This window comes from Vombatus ursinus, unplaced genomic scaffold (assembly GCF_900497805.2).
Source record: "Vombatus ursinus unplaced genomic scaffold, bare-nosed wombat genome assembly UNPS02010193.1, whole genome shotgun sequence".
Taxonomy (NCBI): domain Eukaryota; kingdom Metazoa; phylum Chordata; class Mammalia; order Diprotodontia; family Vombatidae; genus Vombatus; species Vombatus ursinus.
Window position 1 is genome coordinate 6465904 of NW_020949971.1, and position 16485 is coordinate 6482388.

Genomic DNA, 16485 nt, shown 5'->3' on the forward strand with positions numbered 1-16485 from the left:
AGGAGATGCCAAGCAATCCAATGCTAACTGAAAGGACTTCTCTTAACAATGAGTCAAAAGGACAAAGGGATGATCTCTCTTATACTAAAAAATGAAGCTACACAAGAGATAAAATAGACATTTCATGGTGGATTTTAAAGACACCACTCAAAAAAGGGTAAACTGTCCTGAACTGAAAATGAAGAAAAGCTACCAGCTGCTTCTCAGTTACACTGGGGAGAGGTTCAGTCTACACTGGAGGATAGACATTTCTTATTGCCTTTTTAAAAATTGGTTTTAGTTTTTAAAATGTTTATGTTCGGTTCAAAATTATCTCCCTCCTTCTCTCTCCCACTGAGAAGGCAAGAAATACGACAGATACCCACTGCACATGTGAAGTCATGCAAAACCGTCTTCATGTCTATAGAAAGAAGGATGCGGGGGGTCAGCAAACGAGGAACCTTCAATAGCACTATCTCTAAGCCATATTTTAATTACTAGGATCATCATCAGCAGAGCAGAGACCACTGGATCTGGGGTCAGGAAGTCGTCGTCGTCGTTGTTGAGGTGTGTCTGACCCCATTTGGGGTTTTCTTGGCAAGGGTACTGGAGTGGTTTGCCATTTCCTTCTCCAGTTCATTTTACAGATAAAGATACTGAGGCAAATAGGGATAAGTGGTTTGCTCAGGGTCACACAGCTAATAAGTGCCTGAAGCCAGATTTGAACTCAAAAGGATGAGTCTTCCTAATTCCAAGCCCAGTGCTCTATCCATTTCACCACCAAGACCTGAATTCAAATTATGCCCCAAGCACTTAGTCCTGTGTGAACCTAGGCAAGTCATTCTCTCTCAGAATCAGTTTCCTCATCTGTAAAATGGGGATACGTGCCAGAGTAACTGTGAGGATCACATGAAATATAAGGCACTTTGCAACCTCAAAAGTGCTTTAGAAGCACAGACATTTGTGTCTTGTACTGTATCTCCTACTCCTCCTCTTATTCCCAGAAAACTTTACAGGAAGCATTTACATCTATCATTTCCTCTGGTCCCTACAGCAATTACATGGTAACAGTATTGTCGTCCCCATTACTGAGAAAGCAGACCTTTCTTAGCACGTGTGGAAAGGGAAGGAAGGGAATAAATAAGCATTTACAGAGCACCTACTTAGAGCCAGGCTTTGTGCTGAGCACTTGACGTGTATTATTTCATTTGATCCTCACAACAACCCTGGGAGGGTAGTGCTATGATTGTCCCCATTTTACACAAGAGGAAACTGAGGCAAACAGCTTAGGTGAGCTGCTCAAGCTCCCATAGCGAACTGGTCCTCAGCAATAGGATTAGAATTCTGGCCATTTTCCTTGGCAGGTAATATTTTCTAGTGTATGGTGTAACATCTAATATTTGTGTTGGGGAAAAGATACTTTTGTTAAAAAAACATGTCAGGAATGATTTCTTTCCCTCACTTTTATTTCAACCTGATTGGGCCTGCATTTGATTTTAAGTTTTTTGTTTTGTTTTATTTTGCTTCGAGGGAGCACAGGACAGCTAACCTTTTTACCTAAACTTTGGCAAGTCAGAAATATCAAAATCTCTCACTCTTCCCACAGAGTTTCACAGCTAGTGCTCACTTCTGATTACGGGGCTCTCAACTTCAAATCAAGGCAGGTCAAGAAGAATTTATTAAGTACCCACTATTGCTAAAATCAGGGATACATAGAAAGGCAGTCTGATACCTGATGGGCAAGCTCCCTGATCTGCTTCTCATATTTTTTTAAAATAATTTATTTATTTCTAGTTTTCAACAATTCACTTCCATAAGATTTTGAGTTTTAAATTTTCTCCCCCTTTCTCTCCTCCCCCCTTCCCAAGACAGCATGTAATCTGATACAGGCTCTACTTTTACATTCATATTAAGTATATGTTCATATTAGTCATGATGTAAAGAAGAATTAGAACCAATGGGAGGAACTATGAGAAAGAAGAAATAAAACAAAACAACAAAAGGAGAGCAAATAGTCCACTTCTATCTGCATTCTGACTCCATGGTTCTTTTTCTGGATGTGGATTGCATTTTCCATCATGCATCTTTTGGAGTTGTCTTAAATCCTTGCATTACTAAGAAGAGCTAAGTCCATCAAAGTCAATCATCCCATAATGTGGCTGTTACTGTGTATAATGTTCTTCTGGTTCTGCTCACTTCACTCAGGATCAGTCCATATAAGTCTTTTCAGGTTTTTCTGAAGTCTGCCTGTTCATCATTTCTTACAGCACAATAGTATTCTATTATATTCATATACCACCACTTGTTCAGCCATTCCTCAATTGATGGGCATCCTCTCAAATTTCCAATTCTTTACCACCACAAAAAGAGCTGCTATAAATATTTGTGTACATGTGGTTCCTTTTCCCATTTTTATGATCTCTTTGGGATAGAGACCTAAAAGTGGTATTGCTGGGTCAAAGGGTATGTATGCAAATTTTATAGCCTTTTGGGCATAATTCCAAATTGCTCTCCAGAATGGCTGGATCAGTTCACCACACCACCAACAATGCATTAGTGTTCCAATTTTCCCACATCTTCTCCAACATTTATCATTTTCCTGTTTTGTCATGTTAGTCAATCTGATAGGCATGAGATGGTACCTCAGAGTCATTTTGATTTGCATTTCTCTAATCAATAGTGATTTAGAGCATTTTTTTGTCCTCTACTCTTTTGTTGTTTTGAATCTTTTTTTTTGAAATGCAAGATGGGTACTTTCATTTTTTAATTTTTTTATTAATTTATTTTGATCTATCAATAATCACTTCCATATGCTTTTGAGTTTAAAATTTTTCTCCCCCTTCCTCCCCACCACCCTCCCCAAGACGGTGCACAATTTGATATAGACTATACATTTACATTCATATTAAACATATTTTCACATTAGTTACGTTGTAAGTAGAAATTAAAACCAATAGGAGAAACCATCAGAAAGAGGAAACAAAACTCAACAGAAGAGAAAAAAAAAATAACTGTTCAGCTTCCATAATTCTTTCTTTGGGTGTGGATAGCATTTTCCATCACAAGGCCTCTGGAGATGTCTTAGATCCTTGTATTGCCAGGAAGGGTTAAGTTTATCAATATTAGTCATCACACAATGTGGCTGTTATTGTGTACAACGTTCTCTTGGTTCTGCTCACTTCACTCAGCATCAGACCATACAAATCTTTCCAGGTTTTTATGAAGTCAGCCTGTTCATCATTTCTTATAGCACAATAGTATTCCATCACATTCATATACCACAACTTGCTCAGCCATTCCCCAATCGATGAGCATCCTCTCAATTTCCAATTCTTTGCCACCACAAAAAGAGCTGTTATGAATATTTTTGTACATATAGGTCCTTCTCCCATTTGTGTGATCTCTTTGGGATATAGCCCTAGAAGTGCTATTGCTGGGCCAAAGGGTATGCACGTTTTTATAGCCCTTTGGGCATAGTTCCAAATTGCTCTCCAAAATGGTTGGATCATTTCACAACTCCACCAACAATGCATTAGTGTTCCAATTTTCCCACATCTTCTCCAACATTTATCATTTTCCTGTTTTGTCATGTTGGCCATTCTGAGAGGTGTGATATGGTACCTCAGAGATGTTTTGATTTGCATTTCTCTCATCAATAGTGATTTAGAGCATTTTTTCATATGACTATAGATGGCTTTAATTTCATCTGAGAACTGTCTGTTCATATCCTTTGGCCATTTATCAATTGGGGAATGGCTTGTATTCTTATAAATTTGACTTAATTCTCTATATATTTTAGAAATGAGGCCCTTATCAGAGAGACTGGTTGTAAAAATTCTTTCCCAATTTTCTATCTTCCTTCTAATCTTAGTTGCATTGACTTTGTTTGTGCAAAAACTTTTCAATTTAATGTAATCAAAATTATCTGTTTTGCTTTTCGTAATGTTCTCTATCTCCTGTTTGGTCACGAATTCTTCTGTTCTCCATAGATCTGACAGGTAAACTATTCCTTGCTCTCTCAGTTTGCTTATAGTATCAGCCTTTATATCTAAATCATGTACCCATTTTGACTTTATTTTGGTATATGGTGTGAGATTTTGGTCTATGCCTAGTTTCTGTAGTTTTCCCAGCAGTTTTTTCCAAAGAGTGGGTTCTTATACCAGAAGCTGGGGTCTTTGGGTTTATCAAATAATATATTACTATAGTCATTGACCACTGTGTCTTGCATACTTAACCCATTCCACTGATCCACCACTCTATTTCTTAGCCAGTACCAAGCAGTTTTGATGATTGCTGCTTTATAATACAATTTAAGATCTGGAATGGCTAGGCTGCCTTCCCCTGCATTTCTTTTCATTAGTTCTCTTGATATTCTGGACCTTTTGTTCTTCCAAATGAATATTGTTATTATTTTTTCTAACTCTATAAAATAATTTTTTGGTAATTTGATTGGTATGGCACTGAATAAGTAAATTAGCTTAGGTAGAATTGTCATTTTTATTATATTAGCTTGGCCTACCCATGAGCAACTGATGTTTTTCCAATTATTTAGATCTGATTTTATTTGCATGAAAAGTGTTTTGTAATTGTGTTCATAGAGTTCCTGGGTTTGTTTTGGGAGGTAGACTCCTAAATATTTTATAATGTCACAGTAAGTTTAAATTGAATTTCTCTTTCTATCTCTTGCTGTTGGGCTTTGTTGGTAGTATATAGAAATGCTGATGATTTATGTGGGTTTATTTTATAGCCTATAACTTTGCTAAAACTGTTTATTATTTCAAGTAGTTTTTTACTTGATTCTCTGGGATTCTCTAAGTATAACATCATGTCATCTGCAAAGAGTGATAGCTTTGTTTCTTCTTTGCCTATTCTAGTGCCTTCAATGTCTTTTTCTTCTCTTATTGCTAAAGCTAACATTTCCAGTACGATGTTGAATAACAGTGGTGATAATGGACATCCTTGTTTCACCCCCGAGCTTATTGGAAATGCTTCTAGCTTGTCCCCATTACATATTATGCTTGCTGAAGGTTTTAGATAGATGCTATTTATTATTTTAAGGAAGACTCCATTTATACCTATGCTCTCTAGTGTTTTTAATAGGAATGGGTGTTGTATTTTGTTCTGCATCTATTGAGATGATCACGTGGTTTCTGTTAGTTTTGGTGTTGATATGATGGATTATGCTGATAGTTTTTCCTTATATTGAACCAGCCCTGCATTCCTGGTATAAATCCAACCTGGTCATAGTGTATTATTTGTGTGATAAGTTGCTGTAACCTATTTGCTAATATTTTGTTTAAAATTGTTGCATCTATATTCATTAGAGAAATTGGTCTATAATTTTCTTTCTCTGTTTTGACTTTTCCTGGTTTAGGTATCAGCACCATATTTGTATCATAAAAAGATTCCTTCTTTACCTATTTTACCAAATAGTTTATATAGTATTGGAATTAATTGTTCTTTAAATGTTTGATAGAATTCACATGTAAATCCATCTGGCCCTGGAGATTTTTTCCTAGGGAGTTCATCAATGACTTGTTCAATTTCTTTTTCTGAGATGGAGTTATTTAAGTATTTTACTTCCTCTTCTTTATATTTTGGTAAATATATATCCATTTCACTAAGACTGTCAAATTTGTTGGCATATAGTTGGGCAAAATAATTTCTAATTGTTGTTTTAATTTCCTCTACCTTGGTGGTAGTTTCACCCTTTTCATTCTTGATACTAGTAATTTGGTTTTCTTCTTTCTTTTTTTAAATTAGATTAACCAAAGGTTTATCTATTTTATTGGTTTTTTCATAAAACCAGCTCTTAGTTTTATTTATTAGTTCAATAGTTTTCTTAATTTCAATTTTCTTAATTTTTCCTTTGGTTTTCAATATTTCTAATTTGGTGTTTAATTGAGGATTTTTAATTTGTTCTTTTTCTAGTTTTTCTAGTTGTATGCCCAATTCATTGATCTCTTCTTTTTCTATTTTATTTATGTAAGCGTTTATAGATATAAAACTTCCCCCAAGAACTGCTTTTGCTGCATCCCATAAGTTTTGGTATGTTGTCTCATTATTGTCATTCTCTTCAATGAAATTATTGATTGTTTCTATGATTTGTTGTTTGACCCAATCATTTTTTAGGATTAGATTATTTAGTTTCCAATTATTTTTTAGTCTATCTTTCCATGGCCCTTTATTACATATAATTTTTACTGCATCATGATCTGAAAAGGATGCATTTAATATTTCTGCCTTTCTGCATTGGATTGTGAGGTTTTTATGCCCTAGTACATGGTCAATTTTTGTGTATGTGCCATGTACTGCCAAGAAAAAAGTATATTCCTTTCTATCCCCATTCAGTTTTCTCCAGAGGTCTATCATACCTAACTTTTCAAATGTTCTGTTTACCTCCTTAACTTCTTTCTTGTTTATTTTGTGGCTAGATTTATCTAGTTCAGAGAGGGGGAGGTTGAGGTCCCCCACTAGTATAGTTTTGCTGCCTATTTCTTCCTGTAACTCCCTGAACTTCGCCTCTAAGAATCTGGATGCTATACCATTTGGTACGTATATGTTTAGTAATGATATTACTTCATTGTCTATGGTGCCTTTTAGCAGGATGTAGTTTCCTTCCTTATCTCTTTTGATAAGATCTATTTTTGCTTTTGCTTTGTCTGAGATCAGGATTGTTAGCCCTGCTTTTTTTATATATATATAATATATTCTGCTCCAGCCTTTTACCTTTACCCTGTATGTGTCACTCTTTTTCAAATGTGTTTCCTGTAAACAACATATTGTAGGATTATGGTTTTTAATCCAATCTGCCATATGCTTCTGTTTTATGGGGCAGTTCATCCCATTCACATTTACAGTTATGATTACTATCTGTGTCTTTTTCTCCATCCTTTTTACCCCCCCCATTTATGCTTTTCTTTCTCCTTTCTCCTTTCCCCCCCTCACTAGTGTTTTGCTTTTGACCAGCACCTCCTTCAGTCCCACCTCCCTTCTGTTATCCCTTTCCCTTTTCTTTTCCTTTACCCTTACTGCTTCTTCCCTCCCTTCTATCCCCCCACCCTTTTCTTTCCCCTCCTACTGCCTATAGGGCAAGTTAGATTTCTATACCTAACTGATTATGTTATTCCCTTCTTGAGCCAAATCTGATGACAGTAAGGTTCAGATAATGCTCATCTCCCTCCCTTCTTTCCCTCTGCTCTAATAGGTTTTTGTGTCTTTTCCTATAATGTAATTTACCCTTGTCTGCCTCCTCCTTTCTCAGTATATTTTCTTAGCTCAGACTAATCCACTTACTTGGATCCATTTAACCCACTTGATTAAATTTTTTTTTATTATTACATCAAAGTCAACTTATATCCACCCCCTTTATGTATACTCCTTTAACATAGTATAATAACAATACAGTTCTCAAGAGTTGCAAGTGTCATCTTCCCTCGTGGGGCTGTAAACATTTTGCCCTTATTAACAACATATTGTATCTTTCTGTCCCATTTACCTTTTCATGTCTCTCTTGAATCTTGTACTTGAAGATCAAATTGTTTGTTGAGCTCTGGTCTTTTTATCAGGAACGTTTGGAAGTCCCCGATTTCATTGAATATCCATCTCCTTCCCTGAAAAATCATGCTCATTTTCGCTGGGGAGTTAATCCTTGGCTGCATTCCAAGCTCCTTTGCCTTAAGGAATATCATGTTCCATGCCCTAAGGTCTTTTAATGTAGAGGCTGCAAGGTCCTGTGTAATCCTGACTGTGGTTCCATGATATTTAAATTGTTTCTTTCTGGCTGCTTGCAGTAATTTCTCTTTAATCTGGTACTTTTGGAATTTAGCTATTATATTCCTTGGCATTTTCAATTGGGGATCTCTTTCAGGTGGGGAGTGGTGGATTCTTTCTATAGTTATTTTACCTTCAGGTTCTAGGACTTCAGGGAAGTTTTCCTTTATGATTTCGTGAAGGATATTGTCCAGGTTCTTTTTTTCAACATGACTTTCAGGTAGGCCTATAATTTTTAAATTATCTCTCCTGGATCAATTTTCCAGGTCAGCTGTTTTACCCATGAGGTATTTTACGTTTTCATCTATTTTTTCATTTTTTTGTTTCTGTTTGACTGATTCTTGCTCTCTCATAGAGTCATTAGTTTCCATTTGTTCAATTCTAATTTTTAACATATTATTTTTTTCTGTTAGATTTTGTACTTTCTTCTCCAATTGGCCAATTGTATTTTTAAGGGATTTATTTTCTTCATTGTACTTTTTTTTCCAATTGGCCAATTGTACTTTTAAAGGACTCCTCTACCTCTCTCACTTGACTGTTAAAATCCTTCTTGAGTTCTTTTAAGAAGGTTTTTTGGGCTTCAGACCAGTTCATATTCCCTTTTGATGTTGCAGATGTGGGTTTGATGACAATGTCGTCCTCTTCAGAATTTCTGTCTTGATCTTCACTCTTGTCATAGTATGAATCTATCGTATGTTTCTTTTTACTCATGGTGTTTCTTTATTCCCTGGCCTTTAAAGAGATTAAGCTCTCCTGCTGGGGAGCAGAGGGCACTGACCCAAGCTTCTTATGTTGGGAGCCTAGGTCTTGGTCACTGGCTTTGTGTGCTGGGGCCTCTTATGTTGGCAATTGGAGGCTGTAGGGTTCTGGCAGCTTATCTGGTGTTGGGCTGGAATCAGCAAGGCTGGAACTTTCAGGTAAATCTAGGTTGCCTGCTTTTCCTTTCCTTTAGCTTTGTTTAGCTCCTTTTAGATAAGTGCTGCAGGGTGTTTATCTGCCTGGGGCGCCTTGGAGTGCTGCCTCCCTTATTTCTGTTGAGGTACTGGGAGACTTTTTTGCTGTAGAATGCCGAGGCACCTGGTGGTTTTCAGAGCTGGTTTCCACCAATTACCCCACCCTCACTGAGGCACTCGGAGGTACAGCTGTTGATGTTTTCTTGCTCAACCACCTGGGCTTCGGGGTCTCCTCCTGGTTGGCAGTTGAAGGCTGTAGGATTCTGACAGCTTACCTGGTGTTGGGCTGGAATCAATAGGGCTGGAACTTTTTGGCACCTCTAGGTTGCTTTCTTCAGCTCCTTTCAGATGAATGCTGCTGGGTGCTTATCTGCGTGGGGCCCTTTGTAGTGCTGCTTCCCTTATTTTTGCTGAGGCACTGGGAGACCGGTTTGCTGTAGAATGCCAAGGCACTAGAATCTCCTCCTGGTGTGCTAAAGTGGGTCTTTCCACTATCTGGCTGGGTGACTCCTGTTTCATACTGCTCCCCTTCCCCCAGGGTAAGAGGGGCCTTTCCCGTCAATCCCTCTAGCTACCTGGGCTACTGCACGGCTGTACCGCGTCTTTCTTCTGGTTCAGCTGTTCCAGGGTTTTTTTTGGGGTGATATTTTCTGGGTTTTCAGAGGTTGATAGGGGAGGATGAGAGTGACTACCTTTTTACTCTGCCATCTTCTCTTTTGAATCTTTCCTAGAGCATTTTTCATATGACTATAGATGGCTTTAATTTCTTCATCTGAGAACTGTCTGTTCATATCCTTTGACCATTTATCAATTGGGGAATGACTTATATTCTTATAAATTTAACTTAATTCTCTCTATATTTTAGAAATGAGGCCCTTGTCAGAGAGACTGGTTGTAAAAATTCTTTCCCAATTTTCTACTTTCCTTCTAATCTTGGTTGCATCGGCTTTGTTTGTGCAAAAACTTTTCAATTCAATGTAATCAAAATTATCCATTTTGCATTTCATAATGTTCACTATATCTTGTTTGGTCCTAAATTCTTCCCTTCTCCATAGATTTGACAGGTAAACTATTCCTTGCTTTCACAGTTTGCTTAGAGTATCAATCTTTATATCTACATCACGTACCCATTTTGACTTTATCTTGGTATAGGGTGTAAGATGTTGGTCTATGCCTAGCTTCTGCCATACTATTTTCCAGTTTTCCCAGCAGTTTTTGTCAAACAGTGAGTTCTTATCCCAGAAGCTGGGGTCTTTGGGTTTATCAAATAGTAGATTCCTACAGTCATTGCCTACTGTGTCTTGCATACCTAACCTATTCCACTAATCCACCATTCTATTTCTTAGCTAGTACCAACTAATTTTGATGATTGCTGCTTTATAATACAATTTAAGATCTGGTACAGCTAGGCCACCTTCCCCTGCATTTCTTTTCATTAGTTTTTTTTGATATTTTGGACTTTTTGTTCTTCCAGATGAATTTTGTTATTGTTTTTCCTAGCTCTATAAAATAGTTTTTTGGTGGTTTCATTGGTATGGTGCTGAGTAAGTAAATTAATTCAGGTAGAATTGTCATTTTTATCATATTAGCTTGGCCTACCTGTGAGCAACTGATATTTTTCCAATTATTTAGATCTGACTTTATTTGTGTGAAGTGCTTTATAATTGTGTTCATATAGTTCCTGAATTTGTTCCGGAAGGTAGACTCCCAAATATTTTATAATGTTTACAGTAACTTTAAATGGACTTTCTCTTTCTATCTCCTGCTATTGGGCTTTATTAGTAATATATAGAAATTCTGATAATTTATGTGAGTTTATTTTATATTCTGCAACTTTGCTAACCTGCTTCCCATATTGATTCCCATTGCCCCTCTTTTGTGATCTCTGATTCCTACTACCTCCATCTCTATGTCACTTACAAGAGAGGAAAATGAGCTGTGACTTCCTCCTAAATGGACCTGAGATCTGATACTTGGAGATTATGAAAGAGCCATATGGACACTTTCCACTAATGCACATGGGAACCCCTCTTGCCTTCTGTTATTGTTATTCAATCATTCATTGGTGTCTGACTCTTTGTGACCCCATGGACCACAGCATGCCAGGCCCTTCTATCCTTCACTATCTCCTGAAGTTTGTCCAATTTCATATTCATTGTTTACATAACACTCTATATCCATCTCATCCTCTGCCATCCCCTTCTCCTTTTGCCTTCAATCTTTTCCAGCATCAGGGTCTTTTTTTCCAATGAGTCCTTGTCTTCTCATTATGTGGCCAAAGTATTTAAGCTTCAGCTTCAGTATTTGACCTTCCAGTGGATGGTCACAATTAATTTCTTTAAGTATTGGCTGATTTGATCTCCTTGCTATCCAAAGGATTCCTAAAAATCTTCTCCAGCACCACGATTTAAAAGCATTGACTCTGCAATGCTCAGTTTTCTTTATAGTCTAACTCTCACAACCATACATTCCTACTATAAAAACCTTAGCTCTGACTACACAGATCTTTGTCAGCAAGGTGATATCTCTGCTTTTTAGCATGCTGTCCAGGTTTGCCATAGCTTTCCTTCGAAGGAGCAAGCATCTTTTAATTTCATGGCTGTAGTCACTGTCTGCAGTGATCTTAGACCCAAGAACATAAAATCTGACACTGCTTTCCTTTTTTCCCCTATTTGACAGGAAGTGATGGGACCAGTTGCCAAGATCTTGTTTTTTTATGTTAAGCTTCAAGCCAGCTTCTACACTCTCTTCTTTCACCCTCATTAAAAAGCCTTTTAATTCTTCTTCACTTTCTTGCCATCAGAGTGGTATCGTCTGCATATCTGAGATTGTTGATATTTGTACTAGCAACCTTAATTCTGGCTTTGCATTTGTCTAGGCTGGCATTCCACATGATCTACTCTGCATCAAGTTAAATAATGAGGTTACAGTATACAGCCTTGTTGTACTCCTTTCCCAATCTTATACCAATCAGTTGTTCCATGTTCAGTTCTTACTGGTGCTTCTTGACCCTCATACAGGTTCCTTAGGAGACAAGTAAGATGATGGGGTACTCCCATCTCTTTGAGGTCTCGCCACATTTTGTAGTGAACCACATAGTCAAAGGCTGTAGTCAATGAAGCCGACGTAGTTATTTTTCGGGAACTCGGTTGCTTTCTCCATAGTCTAGTGAACATTGATAATTTGGCATCTAGTTCCTCTGCCTCTTTGAAAACTAGCCTGCACTTCTGGTAATTCTTGGTTCACAGATTGCTGAAATATAGCCTGCAGAATTTTAAGCACAACCTTGCTGGGGTGTGAAATGAGCACAATTGTTCAGTCATTTGAACATTCCTTGGCATTGCCCTTTAGGAATGGGAAGTAAACTGATCTTTTCCAATCCAGTGGCCACTGTTGGGTTTTCCAATTTTGTGGGCATATTGTGTGCAGCACTTTTAATGGCACTGTATTTTAGGGTTTTAAATAGCTTAGTTGGAATTCCATCACCTCCACTAGTCTATTGCTATCAATGTTTCCTTACTAAGGCTTGACTTCATTCTCCAGGATGTCTGGCTCTAGACCAGTAACCACACCATCATGGCTATCGGTTATGTTAAGATTTTTCTTGTATATTTCTTCTGTGCATTCTTTCCATCTCTTCTTATCTCTCCTACTTCTGTTTCTTGCCATTCTTGTCCACATTTTCCCTCAAGCCCTCCACAGGATGGATGGCTACCTGATACTAAGGTGTGCTTCGGCTGTTACTGGATCGTCCATGGGCAAAGTGGAAGCACCAAACCATTTGCCGATTCTGTGCAATGGGGCACAAAATAACCCAGGGATTAGGAGCACCGGGTTACTGTGCCTTTGCCTGTTCATCCTTTCCTATCATTCCACCTCTTCCTATACTCTACCCCTTCTTACACCTATTATTCAACCTGAAGATGACTTCCTATCCCTTTGCCCCAATATTTTTCCAGACCGTCATTGCTGCCACTCTGGCTACACTCTCTAGGCTCAGCCCCACCATGGGTGTCCTACAAGGTTCTGTTCTAGGCATTTCTCTCTCTCATTAGTTCCCATGAGCTCAGTTTTCATAATTTTACCAATGATTTCTAGATCTATCTATCCCCAGGCCTCCTGAGCTTCAGTCCCAAATTGCCAACTGCCTATTGGACAGTTCAAACCGGATGTCCCAGAGCCATCTCAAACTCAACACATCCAAAGCAGAACTCATTATTCATCTTCCACCACCAAAGTCAACCTCTTCAGAACTTACGTATTACCATCAAGGGCACCACTATCCTCATAGTCACCTAAGTTTTACACCTTGGTGCCATCCTTCACTTCTCACTCTCACTTACCCAAAATATCTATCTATCCATCCATCCATACATCATCTATCTGTCTATCGATCCATCCATCTATCCAGATATCTAGCTAGCTATCATCTGTATATAAACATGTATAGACACACATACATATATTATTTATATATATTATATTTTATATATCATCTATATCTATATAATCAGTTGCCAAATCTTGCCATTTCTGTGTCTACAACATCTCTCTGCTCACATTGACTCTTAACAGCAGTTCAGGCTTTTGTTATCTCTTGCCTATATTATCACAACAGTCTCCTATTAAATCTTTTTTTTTCCTTTTTTTTCTTTTTAGGCAATTGGAGTTAAATGTCTTGCCCAGGGTCACACAGCTAGTAAGAGTAAAGTGTTTGGTCTGAGGATGATTTAAACTCAGGTTCTCCTGCCTTTAGGTACAGTGCTCTATCCACTGTGCCACCTAGTCGCCCCTATATTTAATCTTTTTTAAAAATATTTTTCTTTTTACTTTTTGGTGAGGCAACTGGGGTTAAGTAACTTGCTCAGGGTCACACAGCTAGTAAGTGTTAAGTGTCTGAGGCTGGATTTGAACTCAGGTCCTCCTGACTCCAAGGCCAGAGCTCTATTCACTGTGCCACCTAGCTGCCCCCCCCATTTAATCTTTTGCTTCAATTTTTCCACCTTCAATCTGTCCTCCACATGGCTGCCAAAGTGATTTTCCTAAAATCCAGGACTGACCATGCCAATACCTACCCTCACCCCATTCAATCCACTCCAGTGGCTGCTATTACCTTTAGAATCTAATATACACTGTTCTGCCTGACATTACTAAAGAAGAGAAACATAAGCAAAACAATCCCACGGTTTCTCCTCATTCCAAACCAATAGATAAAGATGAGAAGAGACAATGTTGGAAGGGCTGGGGAAAGACAGACACGAATGTGTTGTTGGCAAAGCTGTGGACTGGTTCTTTCCCATTCCGGAAAACACTTTGGAGTTATGCAAAAAAAGTAACTAAAATGTCTATACCCTTTGACCCAGAAGTTCTACCACCAGGCGCATATCCCAAGGAGATCATTGACAAAAAGAAATACTCCATATATATCATAGTATTTATAGTCCCTTTTTTTTGTGGTAGCTAAGAACTAGAAGCAAAGTAGACGTCCAGTGATGAAGGGATAGCTAAAGAAATTGTGGTATAGGAACATAACGGAATATTACTGGGTCAAGAAATGTTGTAACTATGATGAACATAGAGAAACATGGAAAGACTTACATGAACTGATGCAAAATAACGTAAGCAGAGCCAACAAAACAATGTGCACAGTGACTACAACAATGGAAATGGAAAGAACAATGACAAAATAATTGAAAATTAATATTTTGAAATAAGAAAGAACATGCTTGGCCCCAGAGAAAGGACAGGAGTAGAACACTACACATAGATATTTTCCGATGGATTTCCCAGTTTTGCTGAATTGACTTCTCTCTTCTTCCTTTCTTCTCCCTTCATTCCTCTACTACCTCCACATTGGGGCTCACGGGGGACACAGACTTCCACATGCCACTAGCTCATTGTCTCATGTCTTGGGAAGTCTGATCAATCAATCAAACCATATTTATGAAGCACCAACTAAGTGGCTGGAGGAGTCTGCCTTGGGATGCCAGAATGTAGGGACTTTGTATAGTGTGTGTTCTAGACAGAAATAAACTACTTATGATATCAACTGGAAAAGATACCAAGTTCTTCCCTGTGTAGGCCTATCATTCTTGCTCTGGCCCATAATAATAGAGACAACTAGGTGGCACAGTGGATAAAGCACTGGACCTGGGGTCAGGAGGACTTGAGTTCAAATCTTGCCTCCAACACTTACTAGCTGTGTGATCCTGGGCAAGTCACATCATCTCAGCCTCAATTTTCTCATTTGTAAAATGGGGATAAGAATATTACTGCACAGTGTTGTGAAGATAAAATGAGGTAATATCTATAAAGTGTTTTGAAAAAATAATGTTAGTAGTAGTAGCAGTAGGGACAGCAATAGGAACTTGACTTGTGATTCCATTGATATAGAGATCTCCCAGATGAAGAAACTCTGTCTATCAGTGCAGGCTGACTGGCACCTTTTCTGTAACTTTTACAATCTCAGAGAGCTGCCTAGAGAGTCCACAAGTTAGCCAGAAAATACCAGAGAGGACTTGAACCCAGATCTCCTAGGTTCTGAGACCCATTTTTCATTCTCTTCACCACACTGACTCTAAAAGAGTCTAAAATGCCCATTGTTCAAGGGTTTACACTTTTAGAAAAAGGGATAAGCCATCCTTGATACTCAGAAGATAAAGTTTCACCAATGTGATGTTAAGCTCCACCACACCAGCCACATCAAAACCCATTTCTCTTTGGCCTAGCTGGCTGCTGTCATACGTGGCAGAAGGTGCGTCTTCCCCTCCCCGCTGGCCAAAAGGCAAACAACTGAATGCACATGTGTACATGTGACATAGATAAGGTGGGCTTTGCTCCCTTCTTCTCCAACCCACATGACTCACTCCTCCACTGGGGTGTGGCATTTTTAGGCGGGCACACGAGCCATTCTCATGCCAGGTTACTTGCTGATGGGTACAGGATGCTGCAGCTGGTCCTCATCACAGCTGGCTGCAGTGAGTCATCCCCACCCCCCCATCTCCACAGCTGCCCCAGATAGCCAAAGATATCTCGAATCAGTGTTAGATTCTCCACACCCAGAATGAGGGCACAGATACGGGGACAGAGGGACTTGATTGTCTATACACACTGTGCTCAACAATATGGCTCATGTGTGTCCCTCTATCTACACTGACTAGCTGCTGTCCAAGGTCAGACCCTCCTCACCTAGACCAGAGAGCTGTTTGTTTGACAAAGATCCTGGGTGAAGTTGTAGCCAGCAAAACAAATATGAGATTCCCAGGGGCATGTTGGCAAATGTGTTAACAATCAGCTCTCTGAAAAAAAGGGGCAGCTAGGTGGCACAGTGGATAGAGTAGCAGGCCTGGAGTCATGAAGACCTGTGTTCAAATCCAACCTCAGAGACTTACTGTGTGACCCTGGCCAAGTCACTTAACCTCTTATTCACCTCAGTTTCCTCATCTGAAAAATAAGCTGGAGAAAGAACTGGCAAACCATTCCAGTATTTCTGCCAAGAAAACCCCAAATGGGATCTGGAGAGTTGGGCATGACTGAAACGACTGAACAGCAACTCTGAAAATACAAACACACAAATACCGGGTATATTTTTAAATTTAATCTGCATTATTAACCTCTTCTCCACCACTTCCTTAAGTCTATACAATCAACAAGACAATAAATCAGGCCCTGGTTTGTAGCATTTGCTGACTTCTGAGGTGTGAAAGGCTTACTGAACATTTAACAATCAGCTTTGCAGCACACCCCTGGATTTCCACCTGGATGTCTCAAAGGCGTTTCA

General features: G+C 38.7%; 1 protein-coding gene across 4 annotated transcripts in view; it reads right to left on the minus strand.

Moving 5' to 3' along the window:
* PDE5A (phosphodiesterase 5A) overlaps positions 1-16485 on the minus strand; it is a 186235-nt gene that overhangs the window by 110919 nt on the left and 58831 nt on the right. The window lies entirely within an intron of this gene.